Consider the following 17,759-nt stretch of genomic DNA (forward strand, 5'->3'; position numbering starts at 1 on the left):
CCCTGTTTCTAATTAACAGCGTTTAATAGGGGATTAACTCTCTTTTTGTCTTTACCAAATAGACCATGGTCAGTTTTACACTCAGAGAGGAGCTTTCTACTGTAATTACAATTTACGTCACAGAAACATAAATATAAAAACATACAATGATATTTTTGCCTTTCTTCCAGGCTTAGGTTGACCACCTCAACTGAAATAAGCTGTGTAAGAAAACAATTTTATACTATGTGGAATGAAGTTTTTACTAGCGTGGAATAATTCAAAAGCCTCCTCTCGATAGCTCAAATAGCTATACTGACAGAAAATTCCAGCATGGATTGGGAATTCTCAGTTTTGACTCCAAAATTAAGAGGGTTTCTAAATTAGTTCATTTTACTATTGAAATTAGTTCACCTTACTTTAGATGAAAGCAAGTCAAGTAGCCAAAGTACCCCAAACTTAAATTAGCTACCATGGATTTCCAACCTTAGTAGATAGTAAGAAATTTGGACTCCCAGAGAATTTCCATCTCATCCTTAAACTGTCCCTCAACGTAGATAAGATTAATGAAATGTCTTTCCAGGCTCTATTATTTAGACAACAACTTGTGACATTTTCTTCTTTATTTCCCATTTAGGATGTCATTGTTAAAATATAATATTTGGTATTGTGTAGGTCCAAGATAGAACCAAACTTTTACTTCTGTCAGAACAAACAATTATCCTCCGAACTTACGCATGCATGGAATTTTTATCCAACAGATTCTTTATTTGACTAAAGTTTATAGAGGGATAAGATTCAGGACTACTGAAATTTACTCATGCTACCAGACTTCTCTCCTTTGTTGTTCTGCCAGTTTTTCAATTTCCATCAGTTTTCCTACCCTAAAAATACTAAGAAAAGCCCTAATTATTGCAGAAATGGAATCTGACAGATATAAAGTCAACTACTATGAATTACTGAAAATTTGTTTTCATGTATTCTAAGTAGGATCAATAAATTTTAAACAATCTGATACTTCAAATTATATTTACCCAGTAATATTAAAATATCTAGAAGTTAAAAAGGTGAAGTGCTTTCTTCTCAAATAAAAAACCTGGTGACTAAAAAAAAATTCTGTAATTTCCATTAATTTGCATTATTTTCTCCCCAAATGAGATGAATCTGAATATAATTAAAGCATGAATCTAGCATGTAATGTAGAGTGACATGATTTGAAAAGCAATCCCTTTGTATTGTAAATACTGCAATGAGTAACATGGTGATAGAATGAAATAAATAAAGAGTACTGCTGATGACCCATTGCAGGCAGACAGCGTGGGATTAAGGTTAGTTTTACAAAAACCTTGCTGAACTCACAGTTACATCTTTCTTATAAGTTAGACCATATCTTAGATTTATCTGGAACTTCATGTGCCCCAAAGTTGTGGTGAGATGTTCCCTCTCCTTTTGCAGTATAGAAGCAACAATGGAATGCCTTTATTAAAGCATGTAGAAGCGTCACACTGAACGTCTTGGAGGATTCGGTTCAAAGTACTTGAATAATACCTGGTGGATGACCTACATGAACCTTTCGTGACCCACAGACTGTGCCCTCACTAACTGGTTGTGTTTTTTCACCTTGCAAGTTTATTCACTTTTGAAAAATAGTATTAACAATAAAGATGGGAATCTTGTAATATCCTCAGGAGAAGTATCAGTTTAAGCTAGATTCACTTACACCATTCATTAGCTATTTTATTTTTATCTTATTTGCATGACCATCTAATGTGAATAATGGTTGTGGATTAACACTGGTAGGCAGCCGAGCCCCACGCAGCCTTTCCCTTACTCGCCCCACAGTGGAATGGAGCTGAGAATTGGAAGGGCAGAAGGGAGAAAACTCATTGGTTGAGATAAAGACAGTTTCATAGGGAAAGCAAAAGCTGTATGCACAAGCAAAGCAAAATAAGGAACTTTTCACTGCTTCCCATCAGCAGGCAGGTATTTACCCATTTCCAGGAAAGAAGGGCTCCATCACACCTAATGGAAGACATGGGAAGACAAATACTATAACCCCTCTGCCCCCTCCATCTTTCGCCCAGCTTTCATTGCTGAACACGACATCGCATGATATGGAATATCACTTTGGTCAGTTGGGATCAGCTGTCCTAGCTGTGTCCCCTCCCAAATTCTTGTGTACCTCCAGCCTACTTGCTGGCAGGGCGGTGTGAGAAACAGAAAAGGCCTTGACTGTGTGTGAGCACTGCTCAGCAATAGCTAGAACAGTGATGTGTTATCGACTGTGTTGGTCACAAACCCAAAACTTACCACTATACAAGCTGTGATGAAGAAAATTAACTCTATCCTAGACAGAACCAGTACAATAACAAAACGGCACCTCAGGAGAGGCTCCTTTGGCAAAAGAACTAAGAACTACTGCAAAGTTAGGATAAAAACAAGAAAAACTTCCAAAGATCTGTAAACAGTTTTCCAAAATACTTCAAAACTAAACTTTAATCCACGTCAGGTGGAACCAGACACAGGGTACCAAATAGTGATGGCAACATAAATTCATATGCTTCTCATGTAACATAAATTAAGGAACATAATCCAAAGATTAAAGTATTCTCTGCTGTCCTCTATTAAATTATAGGAGCTTGGAACAAAAAAGCTAATAAACCGTGACTTCAAAAGAGAAGTTGATGTACAAAATGAGGAAGAAACAATTCTAAATATGTAGGAAGGAAATTTTGGGCACATTAAGTCAGTCATACTATTTACTCACCTACCAACCTATTCCTTCAAATAGCACAGCTTTGATCTACTTTAATTTCTCTTTCTTTATATGAATTATCTAAATTAATGATTAGCTGAGGGATTAGAGGTACTCTAATGTGTTGATATCTTTCTGAACTGCCTGACTAAGGCAGAATGGGGCAGAGATTTTCAAAAGTGAGGATTATGTTCACGTTGTTAATATTGCCAATGTTTATGTGGATTAACTAAACAGGAAGAAAGAAAAAGTATAAAATGTTCCCTTACAAATCAGAAAAGACTGTGAAACTTCCATGAGAGAATATATGTCAAATTGAGTCACTCTTTATGGAAATGCTGCTCTGGCTGGAGTGAGAAGAAGAATGACATAAGAATGTGATATAAGTGACATAAGAATGTGGTAGCTGATTTTTAGTTTTTTTTCTAAAAACCCAAAACACGTTGCCCTGATTTGGAGATTTAGTTTCAAAATTTCGTTTTACTTTTCTGAGCTCTAACTGAGATTCTCTGTAACGCCTAAATTAAATTACAAAAAAGAACAGCATAAAAAGGCTGTAAGAACTGTACTAAGTAGAAGTATTTCTATATAAGTTTGAAGTCACATCTGCAATATTGTTGTTTTCTGTATAATTCTTTTGGTGAGAGAAGTAATACACAAGTCTAAGAATTTGAACAACTATAAAGACTGATAACAGGATCAATGCCTGGTAAAAGACTCTCCATTGCACATATGTGTAAAACTAGACTGGTTTGCAGTGAAACACATTATTTCTTGTTTTCCATAAAACATAAGGGCTATAAAAAAACGATTTTGTTTTTATATTTGAGGAAAGTTCTGTGTATGATTGGAAATAGTTCTCAAGGGAAAAATTCAGTACCCTGTGGAAGTAGCAGCTAGTAGTAACCGCTTTCAGCCCATTTCCTTCTCAAGCTTCCAATCATCTTCAGTGTATGCCTTTCCATGCTGCCGGAGATGTCTTTTCAATCCTCTCTGCACATCAAATAACAATAGTTTAACTCTGACATAAAGCAAGGCCAATGTTACAATACTTTAAAAAAAAAATAATTTTAGTCCTCCTGATTTTATTTAGCTTCTGACAGGCAACCAAGTTTCATGTTAGAAAGGCAGAGGTTAGGAGTACTTTAGACATTTGGGAATCAGAATATGCTTAACATTGCATCATTTTGCGTTGCCACACATTCATGGAACAAGATTTAATTTAAGGACCAGATGGTTCTTACCGCTAATGGAAATTTTAATTAATCTGAGGATCTGGGCCTTCTCACTTTGGAATCAGATATTGTCTATGGTGGGTTCGTACCGTATTGGCTCCAGGAGTACAAGACCTGAAGCAACAACAGTTACTTCAGGTTTACGGAGCTGCTGGATTTAAGAGTGATGAGTTCCTGTTCTTTCAGTGAAGTTGCACAGGTTTGCCCATTGACTTCAATGACAACGAGAGCAAGATCAGGACCCAGATTTCTTTCCACTTTTAACTGTTAATTTGCCACATCGAAGAAACGTATTGCATATATGGACATGAGGCTTAATAACACTGAACCCTTTGAAGCACACAAGATGATCGTTAATGGGTTAAAGGCTCCCCACTTCTCCCTTCTAACCACTAAAATCTGCAATTACAAAAAAGGTCTTGATCTCTGGAAACCATGCCTTGTTAAATTTCCTTAGCAGACAAGATGGTACTGTGTAGCATTACATGTGGTTACTGTTAGTCACATCCTTGCTGTAAGTTACCATAGTGTAGCTAAGGTAATAAGATGTGACAAATAGCAGCGTGGCAAGTCAGTCTGGGTAGTTTCCTTTGGAATATAAAAAATATATAAGAGGAGGCTTATGCTGCTTTTCACTAGCCATTTCTTCATGGGTGTAATAAACGACCATTAACTGAGCTTTGAGATGCACTTATCTACAACGAGAAAAGGGACGATCCTAAGGAACTGCAAGAAATCTGCTAGGGACAAACGGCGAAACAAGGCAGGGTGGGACACTGTGAAGCATGGATATACATCTTGGGTCATTTATTTGGCCGGAATTACTTCACAAATACACTTAAAACATTATATTTAAAAATCAAAGCTGAATTTTGCCATTTAGGCCCATGAAACTCCAGGAAAACATGGCAAGTGCCCACCAGGTGAGATTTTGCTGTTGGGCATGTGCAAAGCCAAGAGCAACAAAATGATTATATTGCTCTACAGTCTTGACCTCCAAAAATAAGATTGTCAAAGTAGGAAATTGTGCACCTCCTCCATTTTCCCAGCAAAGATACAGTGTGGGCTTCTCTGTTTTGATTTACTGATGCTGGTGGATTTTATTAATTGCCTTATAAATTGCTGTAAATCCTAAGGGCTTTTGAATAAAAGGAGGAGACTGGAGGGAAGGATAATTTTCTTCAATAAGAAAGAGGAAAATACACAGTACTTCTTAATGTAGAAAGTCAGAAACATTCCAAAGGGCCCTTCGCAGCTGTCTGGCTTCCCATAGATTACAGAACTACCAGAAATAGCTTCAGGCAACAAATGGCTTCAGTGATTATTGGGAGTGTGGACAAAATGTTAAAAAAACCCTCACAATTCAGTTATATTCTGGTATTAGATACAGCATGATAGTAGCCATATAAAACAAGCTAGAGGAAAATGGCAATTATTTTCGGAAAGGTTTTGTTTCGTTTTGTTTTATAACCTTGTTTTAAAAGGAAAAAAATGAAAACATTTTGCTAAATTTATTTTCTGACTTCTGTTATAAAACCAAAGTAGGCTTTGGTTTTAAAAAAAACATGTGATAGCAGAGATAAAACTTAATAGAAACATATGAATTTTTTGTTGATGGCCATTGTATTGAAAGAGAAATTTTTAACAGAAAGAATTTCCATTCCAATTTAATAAAAAATTTAACAGATATATATAGACATGTAAGATAAGCAGATAACAGCACAGATATCCTATATATTTTAGTTTATTTTTTGGGAAGACGAATGGAGACAATTCAAACATAAGTACTACAGAATGGTTCCTATTACTATTGTTGAAGCCACAGACAATTAAATATTTCTTACTGAAAACCCAGTTGCGTGATTTGGAAAAAACAACCACCACAGGTTTGAAAAATGTAACACAAGGATACACATGCACCTTGAAGAGGTACGTATATATTGCAGAAGGGTGTTTCAGGTACTTTCTCAGTCCTTCTCTTCATTAATTTTGGATTAGATTTCTGTTAAAGTTATTATTAAGTACCATCATTTGTTTAACATTTGCCTGTGTAAAACACCAAACACCCTTTTGAAGGGATGATGTCTTGGCTCTTGTCTCCACAGAAGTCAATTACAACACTCTTTTTATTTTGGAGATGAGATTTCACCGTAGTTGCATTATGAAAAACAGGCAACATAATAGCTATTAAAATACATAACAAGACCACTGTAGTCATGTAACGTGTATAAAACTTGCAGAACAGTATTTTAAAAACATCAATTGCTTTTAAATGGTCATATCAGTGTTACATTCAAATGTGTTAAAAAAGAGTTAAGAAAATATGAATTTTGCAATTCTGTTCCCTTTTCCTCATTTTTAACTAAAGGTAAAATCAGTTCCAATCCGAATAAGCCCTTTTTCTTCTGCTTGTTTTTCACCCTCACCCAGCCATTTTTGAAAAAAAAAAAAAAAAGAAAAAAAAAAAGATCCTTGCAACTTCTAAAGCTGGAGGAAGTTGGAAGAGTTATCGTGACAAGTTTGCATTTTCAATTTGGCACTCTGAGAGCCCCTCATAGTTGGAAAAGGCTTTAGAAGTCACCAACTGAGGAAGATAAAATAAAAAACTCAAACTCAGGCATTTCAAACAAATATAAAATAAGGCACTTTAGTAGTGAACCAGTCAAAAGAGATGCCACTGACCATAGATTAACTCAGACACTGGGTCTTTGTTATTCAATTTTTCACAGCTTTTGCTGTGTGGAACAACTTGTCCTTCCCAGCAGCATACCTGTACTTCCAATGGTGTATGCCCAGGCTATAATCTAGACCATGCACTGAGGCTGAGGTCAGACGAACAGCTCCAGCCAGAGGACGTGACTGTCCCACCCTGTCCAACCACCTGCAGGTTAGTGTCCCTGGTTAATCACTCCTTCTCCTTTTCCTCCTCCCACTTCCTACCAAGGTTGTCTGCATCTCCTCCAGTTCTGTAAAGTCCTGTGCAGAAAAACGCAGCTGCTAAAAATACTAACCATGTTGACTGTGGAATTGAGACCAGACTAGGGGCACAAACCATTTTACACGGATCAGTGAGAACCAGAATAGCATGTCTGACTTTATTCCTATTGTACAGAACTGGTGCCTCATGTTCCCCTTCACAGGCCTCAGACATTCGCTTTTTGAATACTGATGTATTATACTAATTCTCCTATGGGATTTGAAAGATTTCCAGCCTATAGCTACTCTTACATCTTCTCTTTCCTATGGACATTTTTGCCTTTTCAGATATCTAAAAGTTACTGATTTTCTCAGTTGCTAACATAGCTCTGAACAGCAGTAGCCTCATGGAGTGTTTTATTTTTTGCTCCTCTCAAGGTTTGCTCTGTGATTATGAGCAAGTTCCATTGGCTGGAGCGTGAGTGAGTCTTCAAAATGTGAACAAAAAGGAGCCCAGTGGAAATGTTGAAATGTGCATCCTCTGCGCTCATGGATCCTATATTCCTATAGTTGGTGCGTGATGCACATGAAAGGGATTTGGAACCGCATTACTGGGGATAGCCGAGAAATATTAAGCCATTCATAGTCGCAAGAGGATCTAGGTGGAGGAATGAACTCTCTTGCAGGCCTTTGGCAAGGCAACAGGTGGGAATTCAGCTAATCTATTTTTCTCTTTCCTGTTCTAAGAAGGAAGAATAGCACTCCTGTGGTGACATCGAATTTATTACACATTTTACAGTCCTGAATATCTGAGCAGAATTTATTGAGAAAGTGGTTTTTTTCTGTGTTAATTTCAATGGAATAGATAGTTAATTTGGAATAGGGGATGAAGAGTCCCAGGTATCCTGTTTCTGCCTTACTCTTAATTATTTATATTTTAATATTCTGAATATTCCTTTCTTATACTAAATTAATAATATTTTTTTTTTTACAGAGCCAGTTGCTGATAATCAAAAATTTACTGTCAAATATTTCACCAAGAAATGCATCACAGCTAGTGCCATGTGGTATATTGTTTTATTTCGGTTTATATTTATAAAATTTGGATTAAAATCAGAGCTAATTTCATCCTGTGTTTCATGAGAAATAGTTTAAAATATCTCATCTAATGCTATTTACCAATCTGTACTTGCACCTGATCAATCTCTGTAAAATATGCATATGTTAAAAGTCACTATGTGCTAAAAGTCAAACAAATGTAGGGGAAAAAATGTATTTTAGTCAATAGCTATAGTTGCTGTCATTTCATAGAACATATATATAAAGCATTTTGGTTATTACATTGAAATGTGTTTTCTAGAGAATTATTTCCAGTCTGAGTAACCATATGGAAGCAGAAAACCATTAAAAAAATGAAAATAAGATGGTTTATATCACCTGCATAACTTGTTTTGTTCTCTGCCTTCAGGCTTCAAAACCCGCTTCCCATATTTTTTCCTTTCTTTAAAAATAATGTACATCAGTTTAATTTATCCCAGGTCCCAACAGAAGGATCAGATTTTAAGCATTTAATGCTGTGGTTTCAAATCCAATTTTACAGTGTTCATCGTTTCAGAAGTGGCAGAATCCAAAGTGAGCTTTAAAAAAAAAAAAAAGAAAGAAAAAGAAACAAAAAAGCTCAAGCTGCTCAGTGTACATACTCATTTTTTTTTAAGAAACAGCTTTAGTATGAAGCTGTAACCTGATGAATGTTTCTGAAGGTGTTAGTTTATTTCTTATTCAAAAGAAGCAAAATTTTGAAGGATAGCCTTGTCTGTATGGGCAAATTTTTGTGTACTTGCTCTGATGAGCCCTACTGAAATTAATGCACAGGAAGACAGTATTTCGGATTACCAGAAAAAAAAAAAATCACTTGAATGCAGAGTGTAGAATAATCCCTTTGCTGGCAAATGTACATGTGCAGAAGCTGGTATAATGAGATCTGTTCTTCCTCCTCATGCGATCGCTTGAGCAGTTTGGGCTGTCTTTCAGTCTCGACATCCATGCAGTAGCATCTCTTTTATTTTGAAAACACTACTAAGAGGACAAAAAAAATATAATGTTTCAGATAATCTCTGTTGCCTCTATGACGTGCGCCTGGGAACAGCCTCTGCCATCTCGGCCAATCTGTACAGGTGAGTTCACTTTCCTGCTGTCTTCATTTTTCTGGTCTAGTCTGCCATCCTTAGAGGATTACTATCTGGATTTCCACCTTCCGTAGGGTGCAAGCCCTACAGCAAAGATCCCAAGCAGAAAGAATACTATCGAGGGCTTATTGGCAATGCTGTTTTCAGCAGGTAAAATTTACTTTGTAAGTCACTCCATGCTCCTCAGAGAATAGCAAGCGCTATTCACAGGTTTAATTTTATTGACTTCAAAAGTTACGCAAAATCAGTGTTGGGTCTAGAGGACTAACAGAGAACTGGAGTGAGCAATGATTGGGTTTTGGGGTCCACACAGAGGTTATAATTGATGGACACCAGAAGCGAACTTCACTTGCTGAGAAAAACAAGCCCTGCTAGAGTGCTTTCACAAGTGTAGTAACTGACTCTGAAACACAAGATTGTGATTGCCACATATCTGTTTGACAGTAACAGGAAATACACATGTTGGTGTTGGGTATCTTTCTACTCTTCCCAGGAAATCCTGCTCCCCTTGGGATATTTTCCCTCAGAGAAATTTGTAGCTGATTATAACCCAAATATAAATTTAATAAATGAAATGGGAATTGTGGACTGAAAATTTCCCATATGGATTTTTTTTAGTGCATGAACTTTTCTGTTGGAGGAAATTTGGGTACAGTATCTTAGCTGAGTGGAAATCAGCAGTGGTGGTACCACTGAAGTTGCAGGCATAACAATGAAACAGCACCTTCTTTGCGATCACTGTAAAATTAATTGAATTGACTGTCAGCTTCTCAGAGGTTGTGACAGAAGACTGCATCGGTAACCTGTTTTTGATGTTGGAAAGAAGCCAAAGACTTAATGGATATGGCAGATGAATTACCTTCTTCACCGTGAATGGGCTCCCACATGTCAGGGTTCAGACACATTAGTGAGGTAGTGTGACAAAGCTTATGCTGATACTACTTCTTTAGGGATGCTTGGAGGATGTTTGTCAGCTGGATGTCATGGACAATCCTAGACTGACTTTATTTTAAAGTGGTTGGAGAAACCGTACATTATCCATTTTGACATAACCATCCCTTCAAAAACATTTTAAAATAAGAGAAAAAAAGCCTTTTTTTTTTTTTTTTTAACTGAGTTGTAGCTTATTGTTTATATGCAGCTTCCTTGTATTGCCTTTTCTTTGTAAGGTATGCGGAATGCTAAAATTCAACCCCTTTTTAACAAAGTGTAGCCAAAAATAGCTTAGACACACGATACCGAAGCTGCTCTTGTGCTACCCATTTAAGTTATGTATCAAGTCTAAGTTTAATCAAGGCCACATTTTATTTATACATTTCATGCATTAAACTCATTTAAACTTTTAGTCAGATTTCATTAGGGGAAACACTACCGTGCACATCATGCAGTAGTAAAGCTAATGTGCTTCAGGAATTTGAAAGGATTTATAGATCAGAGGGTCTGATTTCAAAATTTCTTTTTCTTTTTCTGCTTAATGCTTGGAGCAGGTCTGTATGCTGCACATAGTTTGTTTCCTAGGACACTAATACAGTCAGCATGGTCTGTACAAATGTGTAAACACAGACATTCTCTGTAATCAGTGCGTTTGGTGTCTTAAGGCAAGATTATGTTTTTTTAGGAAATGCAATTTATGTTCAAGATTAAATTTCTCCTCCAGACCGATAACGTCTTGAGGTTGAATGAGATCATAAATATTGTGTCCTGACTTCTTGTTCTCCATCTTAGATCTTCATTCCCTTTTTCAGTGTTTTAGGTAAGGAGAACTGAAAGAAATGTATCTATAATGATTTACCTACACAAAAAAATAGTCTGCAAGGCTTGATAATGTGTAAATAAAAAAATATATATCTAAAGTTACGGACAACTACAATAACACTCCTAATCAACATAGCTGTTTCATTTCGGTTTCTTCGAAGATTAAAAAAAAAAATCCCAACCAACCTCAAAAAAAACCGCCACACATAAAAGACCAGTAATATAGCCCTATCTAAATTTAACCGTTTTTGTTTGCCATGTCTCTTTTGGTCAGACCCTCTCTGATGCTTAGTCATTCCACTGTCTATGAAGTTGAGGAAACTTCATGTTGTGTCTTTTATTTTAACTTGAATAGGGAAATACATACATATTCCAGATTCACAAGACAGATTCATTTATCTTTGCTACAAAAAAAAAAAGAAAAAAAAAAAGAAGAAAAAAGAAAGAAAAATTAAAAAGGCAAATACACCCCCACACCCCTTCCCCGCATTTTCAGGCACAGCAATTGGACTTTATTGTAGTGTGGGGCTTTTTCCCTTCTGGTGCAATTTTACCAAAGTCCTCAAGAATGGAATTTTGCCATTCTCATATGCATTGTATCTTACAGTGCTGAAAAGCCAGTACATGACAAAGCTTCAGTGACCCAGGGCATATTTGAACTTGTGATCTAGAGATGAAAGGCTTCATATTCAATTCCCAGTCCCATGACTCATCCAGTTCCCCAGCATAATTTTGGTTTGGGAAAGAAGTTTTTGAATTATGAGTGTGTAAAAAGCTTTCCAACAGAATTACAATTTAAAAACAGAATGGCCTGATTTACAGACATATTGAACCCTCAAGGTCCCACTGAATTAAACGTATGCAACAGTCGGAAAAACAGACCTTACTTAGCACCTGTCTTCAAACCACTCCACAAAAGGTAAACACATTGCTGTAGCATCTAGGGATCATGATCCCAGATGCAGATATGAGGCCAGACTTGGAAAGGAATGGCTTCTATAGCATCATTCCTTCTCTCCTCAGCCTGTGAGGAAACCACTACAAAGGAGCTTTTGAAAACTCTGGACACGTGGTGTGTCCTGAAGGGCTAAGGAGACTAGGAGCTCTGCTTTCTGACAGCAGAGAGCATAATTACATCCCTGATCTCTGATCATATCCCTTTTCGTCTTCATGTCTTTCGAGGAAAAAATATTTCTCTCCCTCGTAACAGAAATTCTTATGGTGGAAATCTATTTTCCCCCAAGCTCAAGTACTTTTTTTCTCTGACAGAAAGTTTCTTTGCAACATGGAGCCAGGCGATCAGATAATGTGTGAGGAAACCTAGAACTGCACAAAAGAAATGAAGTCTCCCCTGTTATGCATGTTATATTGGTTAAGGTCTGAAGCCAAACACCTCAGTGATACCCATGTCACACAAGTCAGCTCACCCTCAGGTACTTATATTCATGCTGAGTTCTGCCTCATATTTAACATACTCAAATCCTGCCTACCTTAGCAGTATGAACACAGCTTGTGGGAGCTGTGCTGTGATGAACTTAAAGCCCATGCTCATGCGTAGCCAACAAAAGCTATGTAATTGTTCTCGTAGGTCTTAGATAACCTCTTAGCAGTTGAACTCCCCTATGACTACATAGTCATACCAACCATTATTCCTCACAGAAGAATTTTTGGAATGTGGAAGCTAAGTTAAAAATAATTTTAACAACAGCATTCAGGAGAGATGTTGCCAAGACAAAGAAATCAGGAGATCAGAGAAGTGGCAAAATTACTTGTTTGAGAGATCTCTGTTAACTAGAATCCTTATGGACTCTTCTCCTTTTTGCATCTTAAAGATCTTAAGCTTTTGTGTGCCAAAAGAGGCTTTTCTGCTAAAATGGAAAATAAATTCCTTCTGACTTGAGCTGGATAAAATATGCCTCATCATAACATAGATTAATGAGTAGAGACATTATAACTACTATAGGAAGCTGCAGTGGAAAATCTCTGCTGGTGTTACTGGGCCAGTTTGGTGGAAATGGATGTGCAATTAAATGTTAATGTAGCCTACAAAAGAAGTAAAATGCAATCAATGAAGAGTACAAACAGAAAACAGCTATAGTAGTTACTAGCATTTTATGCAGTTGCCCCTCTTCCTCACTGCCTTTGAATGGCACAAGATAATCATGTTGATTTCACACATATCATCTCTCTTCTTGCTACACAAAAGAAAGCATAGTATCCTGTAAGCAACTGGAAAATTCTCATCATATGAATATGAAAGTAGATAGATAAAGTTTTTCAATTGAAGACTTAGAAAAGCAGCTTGAAAATAGAAGGCTGTGAAAATAGAAAGGAGGATTTGACAAATTTTGTGGCTAGCCTCAGTTGCAGAGGAATTACATCTCTGGGTCAAATTACCAGTCAAGGTAGAAAGCACTACTTTTTGACCTGGTTTGGGTGCAGGAGATTTAGAATTCTGCAGAGGTTTTGATCAGCCAGATTTTGTGAATCATGGGTCAGTTTACACAACACCAGGCCTCCTGGTGACTGACGGGGTACAGCTGTCTCAAAGGGGGAAAAGGTTCTTGGTGCTGGAGTTGGCAGGGCTCATTGAAAGGGCTTTAAACTATATCTGAAGGGGAAGGGGGATGCAACCAGGCTCTTTAGAGCTAAGCCTGGGGGTGGCATGCCATTGTCTGTGGGATGGGATGCCAGTAAGGTCCCTCAGTCTGCTGACTTAGTGAAGGTAGGGGATGGAGATCCATGTAGCAGCAGAGATGTGAGGGTCATTGATGGGTTAGAAACTACTGCCGCACCTGCGAATGGTCAGGTAGGAATTAGGGCTTCTCCCAGTAAAAAGGTGGTGGGACCAATAGCCCAACTGAAGTGCTTCTATGCTAACACATACAGCATGGGCAACAAACAATGGGAGCTGGAAGCCATTATGCAGCAGGAATACTGTGATGTAGTCACCATCATGATGAGATGACTTGCACAACTGGAGTGCTGCTTCAGAAAGGATAGGCAAGGAAGGAGAGGCGGTGGGGCAAACCTGTATGGTAGGGAGTGTTATGAATGTCTATAACTTAATAATGGTGACAGCTGAGTGTTTGTGGGTAAGAATTAGGGGGAGGACCAACAAGGCAGATATCATGGTGGGAATCAGTTACAGACCATCTGACCATGATGAAGAGGCACATGAAATATACTGTAAACAGCTGGGAGAAGTCTCAAGATTACTATCCCTTGTCCTCATGGGGGACTTCAATTAACCAGGTATCTGCTGGAAATACAATACAGCAGAGAGGGAACAGTCTAGGAGGTTCTTGGAGTGTGTTGAGCATAACTTCCTGACACAGTTGGCGAGGGAGCTGACTAGGGAAGGTGCCCTGCTGGACCTGTCCAGAGAAGGATTTGTGGAAGATGTGATGGAGGAGATGGTTGGAGGCAATCTTGGGCATAGTCATCATGAAATGATAGAGTTTTCAATTCTTGGAGAAGCAAGGAAGGGGGTCAGCAAAACTGCTACCCTGGACTTCTGGAGGGTGGAATTTGGTCTTTTCAGGAGCCTAGTTGACAGAATCCCTTGAGTGGTAGTCCTGAAGAGCAAAGGAGTTCAGGAAGGCTGCATGTTTTTCAGGAAGGAAGCCTGAAAGGCACAGGAGCAGGCCATCCCCATGTGCCAAAAAAACAGCTGTCAGGGAAAAAGACCGGCCTGGCTGAACAGAGAGCTATGGTTACAACTCAGGGAAAAAAGGTGAATTTTTGGCCTTTGGAAGAAGGGGCAGGCCACTCATGAGGACTACGAAGATCTTGTGAGGCTATGTAGGGAGAAAATTAGAAGCCCAACTAGAGCTTAACTTGGCTTCTGATGTTTGTCTGGAAGGATGGACAATTAAAAAAACTTTCTATAAATACATTAGTAAAAAGAGGACTAAGGAGAATCTACATCCTTTAGTAGATGGGGTAGAAACATAGTGACCAAGGATGAGGAAAAGGCTGAGCTACTTAATGCCGCCTTTGCCTCAGTCTTTAACAATAAGGCCAGTTGTTCCCTGAGTACCCAGAACCCTGAGCTAGTAGATAGGGGCACGGAGCAGAATGAAGCCCCCATAATCCAAGGGGAAATTGTGAGGGAACTGCAACAGTGCTTAGACATACACAAGTCTATGGGGCCAGATGGAATCCACCTGAGGGTACTGAGGGAGCTGGCAGAAGTGCTTACCAAGCCGCTTTCCTTTATTCATCAGCAGTCCTGGCTAATTGGGGAGATCCCAGTTGACTGGAGGCTAGCAAACGTGACACCCATCCACAAGAAGGGCCAGAAGGTGGATCTGGGGAACTACAGGCCTGTCAGTCTGACCTTGGTGCTGGGGAATGTTATGGAGCAGATTATCCTGAGTGCCATTATGGGGCACGTGGAGGACAACCGGTTGATCAGGCCCAGTCAGCATGGGTTTGTGAAAGGCAGGTCCTGCTTGACAAACCTGATCTCCTCTATGACAAGGTGATCCTCTTAGTGGATGAGGGAAATGTTGTCAATGTTGTTTACCTGGACATGGTTTCCCACAGCATTCTCCTGGAGAAACTGGCTGCTTATGTCTTGGATGGGTGTGCTCATCACTGGCTAAAAAACTGGCTGGAAGGCCAGGCCTAAAAAGCTGTGGTGTGTCAGCCTGCTTGAGGGTAGGGTGACCCTATAGAGGGATCTGGACAGGCTGCATCTATGGGCCAAGGCCAATGGCATGAGGTCCAACAAGGCCAAGTGCTGGGCCTTGCACTTGGGTCACAACAACCCCATGCAGTGCTACAGGCTTGGGGAAGAGTGGCTGGAAAGCTGCCTGGCAGAAAAGGACCCGGGAGTATTGGTCGACAGCCAGCTGAATATGAGCCGGCAGTGTGCCCAGGTGGCCAAGAAAGCCAACAGCATCCTGGCCTGCATTGATAATAGTGTGGTGAGCAGGACTAGGGAAGTGATCCTCCCCCTGTACTTGGCACTACTGAGGCCCCACCTCGAATACTGTGTTCAATTTTGGCCCCTCACTACAAGAAAGACATTGAGGTACTGGAGCGTGTCCAGAGAAGGGCAACAAAGTGGGTGGGGGGTCTAGAGCACAAGTCTTATGAGGAGAGACTGAGGGAACTGAGGTTGTTTAGACTGGAGAAAGGGAGGCTGCGGGGAGACCTTATTGCTCTCTACAGCTACCTGAAAGGAGGTTGTAGAGAGGTGGGGGTCGATCTCTTCTCCCAAGTAACAAGCAATAGGACAAGAGGAAATGGCCTCAAGTTACACCCGGGGAGGTTTGGGTTGTATATTAGGAAAAATTTCTTCACCAAAAGGATTGTCAAGCATTGTAACAGGCTGCTCAGGAAAGTGGTGGATTCACCATCCCTGGAGGTATTTAAAAGATGTGTAGATGTAGTGCTTAGAGACATGGTTTAGTGGTGGGTTTGGCAGTGTTAGGTTGATGGTTGGACTCGACGATCCTAAAGGTCCCTTCCAACCTAAACGATTTTATGATTCTATGAATAGTTTGCTTCTTTTCAGGTAGAACCCAAATATAATTGCTAGGTTTACCAAAGTTTTATACAAAATGATTATTCCTTCCCATGGTTCTTGGAGAAGGAAGCAGTTAATTTTCAGTTTGGTCTGTGTTCAAACACTGCTACTAATAAAAGTGTGACCCATAAAATACTTTGGGATGAAACCAGACTATGCTTTTACTTTCAGACGAAATCCCAACTGCTGTGAGTTTCTTGAGGGGCTGTATTTTATATCAAGCAGTTTACACAACTTTAATGCAATTTGCATTTCAAAAACCAGTATGTAGGCATAATAAATATTTTTTAAAGCTGGAGTATTTCTTTCCTCCACCAGGTGTCACCATAAGGCAACGACACTGGGTTGGGAAATCTCAGTTACAATTTGTTAGATCAGATTTTGTATTCACTCCAGAAGGCTGCAGTAGGATAATGGTACTTGCTAACCACTGAAGAAAGCCCCGTCTACCTCTGAGGTCAATAGCAAGATGCTTACATTCCAGTGAATATCAGAGCAGGCCTGAAGGTCCTCACCAAAAAACCCCACCCAAAACAACTAAAAAGCCTGACAGACTGATTCTATGAAAGACTGTACGTGGATTTTAAGATTCCTTACTGGTGTTCATGAAAGGATTAAAAGAAAGAATGTTCATGAAAGACTGACAGTTTCATTCAAATGTTTCATTTGGGTACGGAGAGTGGGGTTCAACCATTGCTAGAACTGTTGCAGCACTTCAGGGAAATTTATCATAGTTTCACCTGTCTATATAATTTCAACCTTCCCCTGTCCATTAAAACACTTACCTCCAAGCTGTCAGTCATCTGTCATGGAGCAACAACTTAGGGGAGTCCCTGGTGACTCATAGGCAGAAATAACGTCATTACTCCCTTCACCTCCAACAGTTACAGCCGGATCTGATTGCCACCTAAATGGCCTGTGGCTACATCTCAGAGTAAAAAAAATATTTGAAAGGAAAGCAGCCAATCACTATGTATCTTAGTTTTTAAAAAATGTTTTTACACAAGCTGTATTCTTTATGGTATCATTCCAACAACCTTCCCACCCCCTCGCAGTATTTTTACTCCTCTTCCTTTCTTCTTTTTTCACACAATAATGTTTAATGCCACAATCAATAGTCTAGACACTCATTGGTTCTATCGGTTAAAGTTTTTGCTGTTCTGGATGCTCATCAACAATACCTCCAGTGTACATTATGAAAAAAATATGGAGCATTTTTGTAAGACTTTCTCTACATCTGGATTCTGGCCAGACTGCAATTACAAAAAGCAATTCCAACTCTGTGGTTTGCATCTTTGCTGCACAATTTTGGTCAAATTAAGAAATTCAGAAATAGGAAAAAATAATGAAAACATAAATTTGAAGTCTGGTCCATCCATCCCACACTATCACTG

This window comes from Vanellus vanellus (genome assembly GCF_965231255.1).
Source record: "Vanellus vanellus genome assembly, chromosome: 1".
Classification (NCBI taxonomy): domain Eukaryota; kingdom Metazoa; phylum Chordata; class Aves; order Charadriiformes; family Charadriidae; genus Vanellus; species Vanellus vanellus.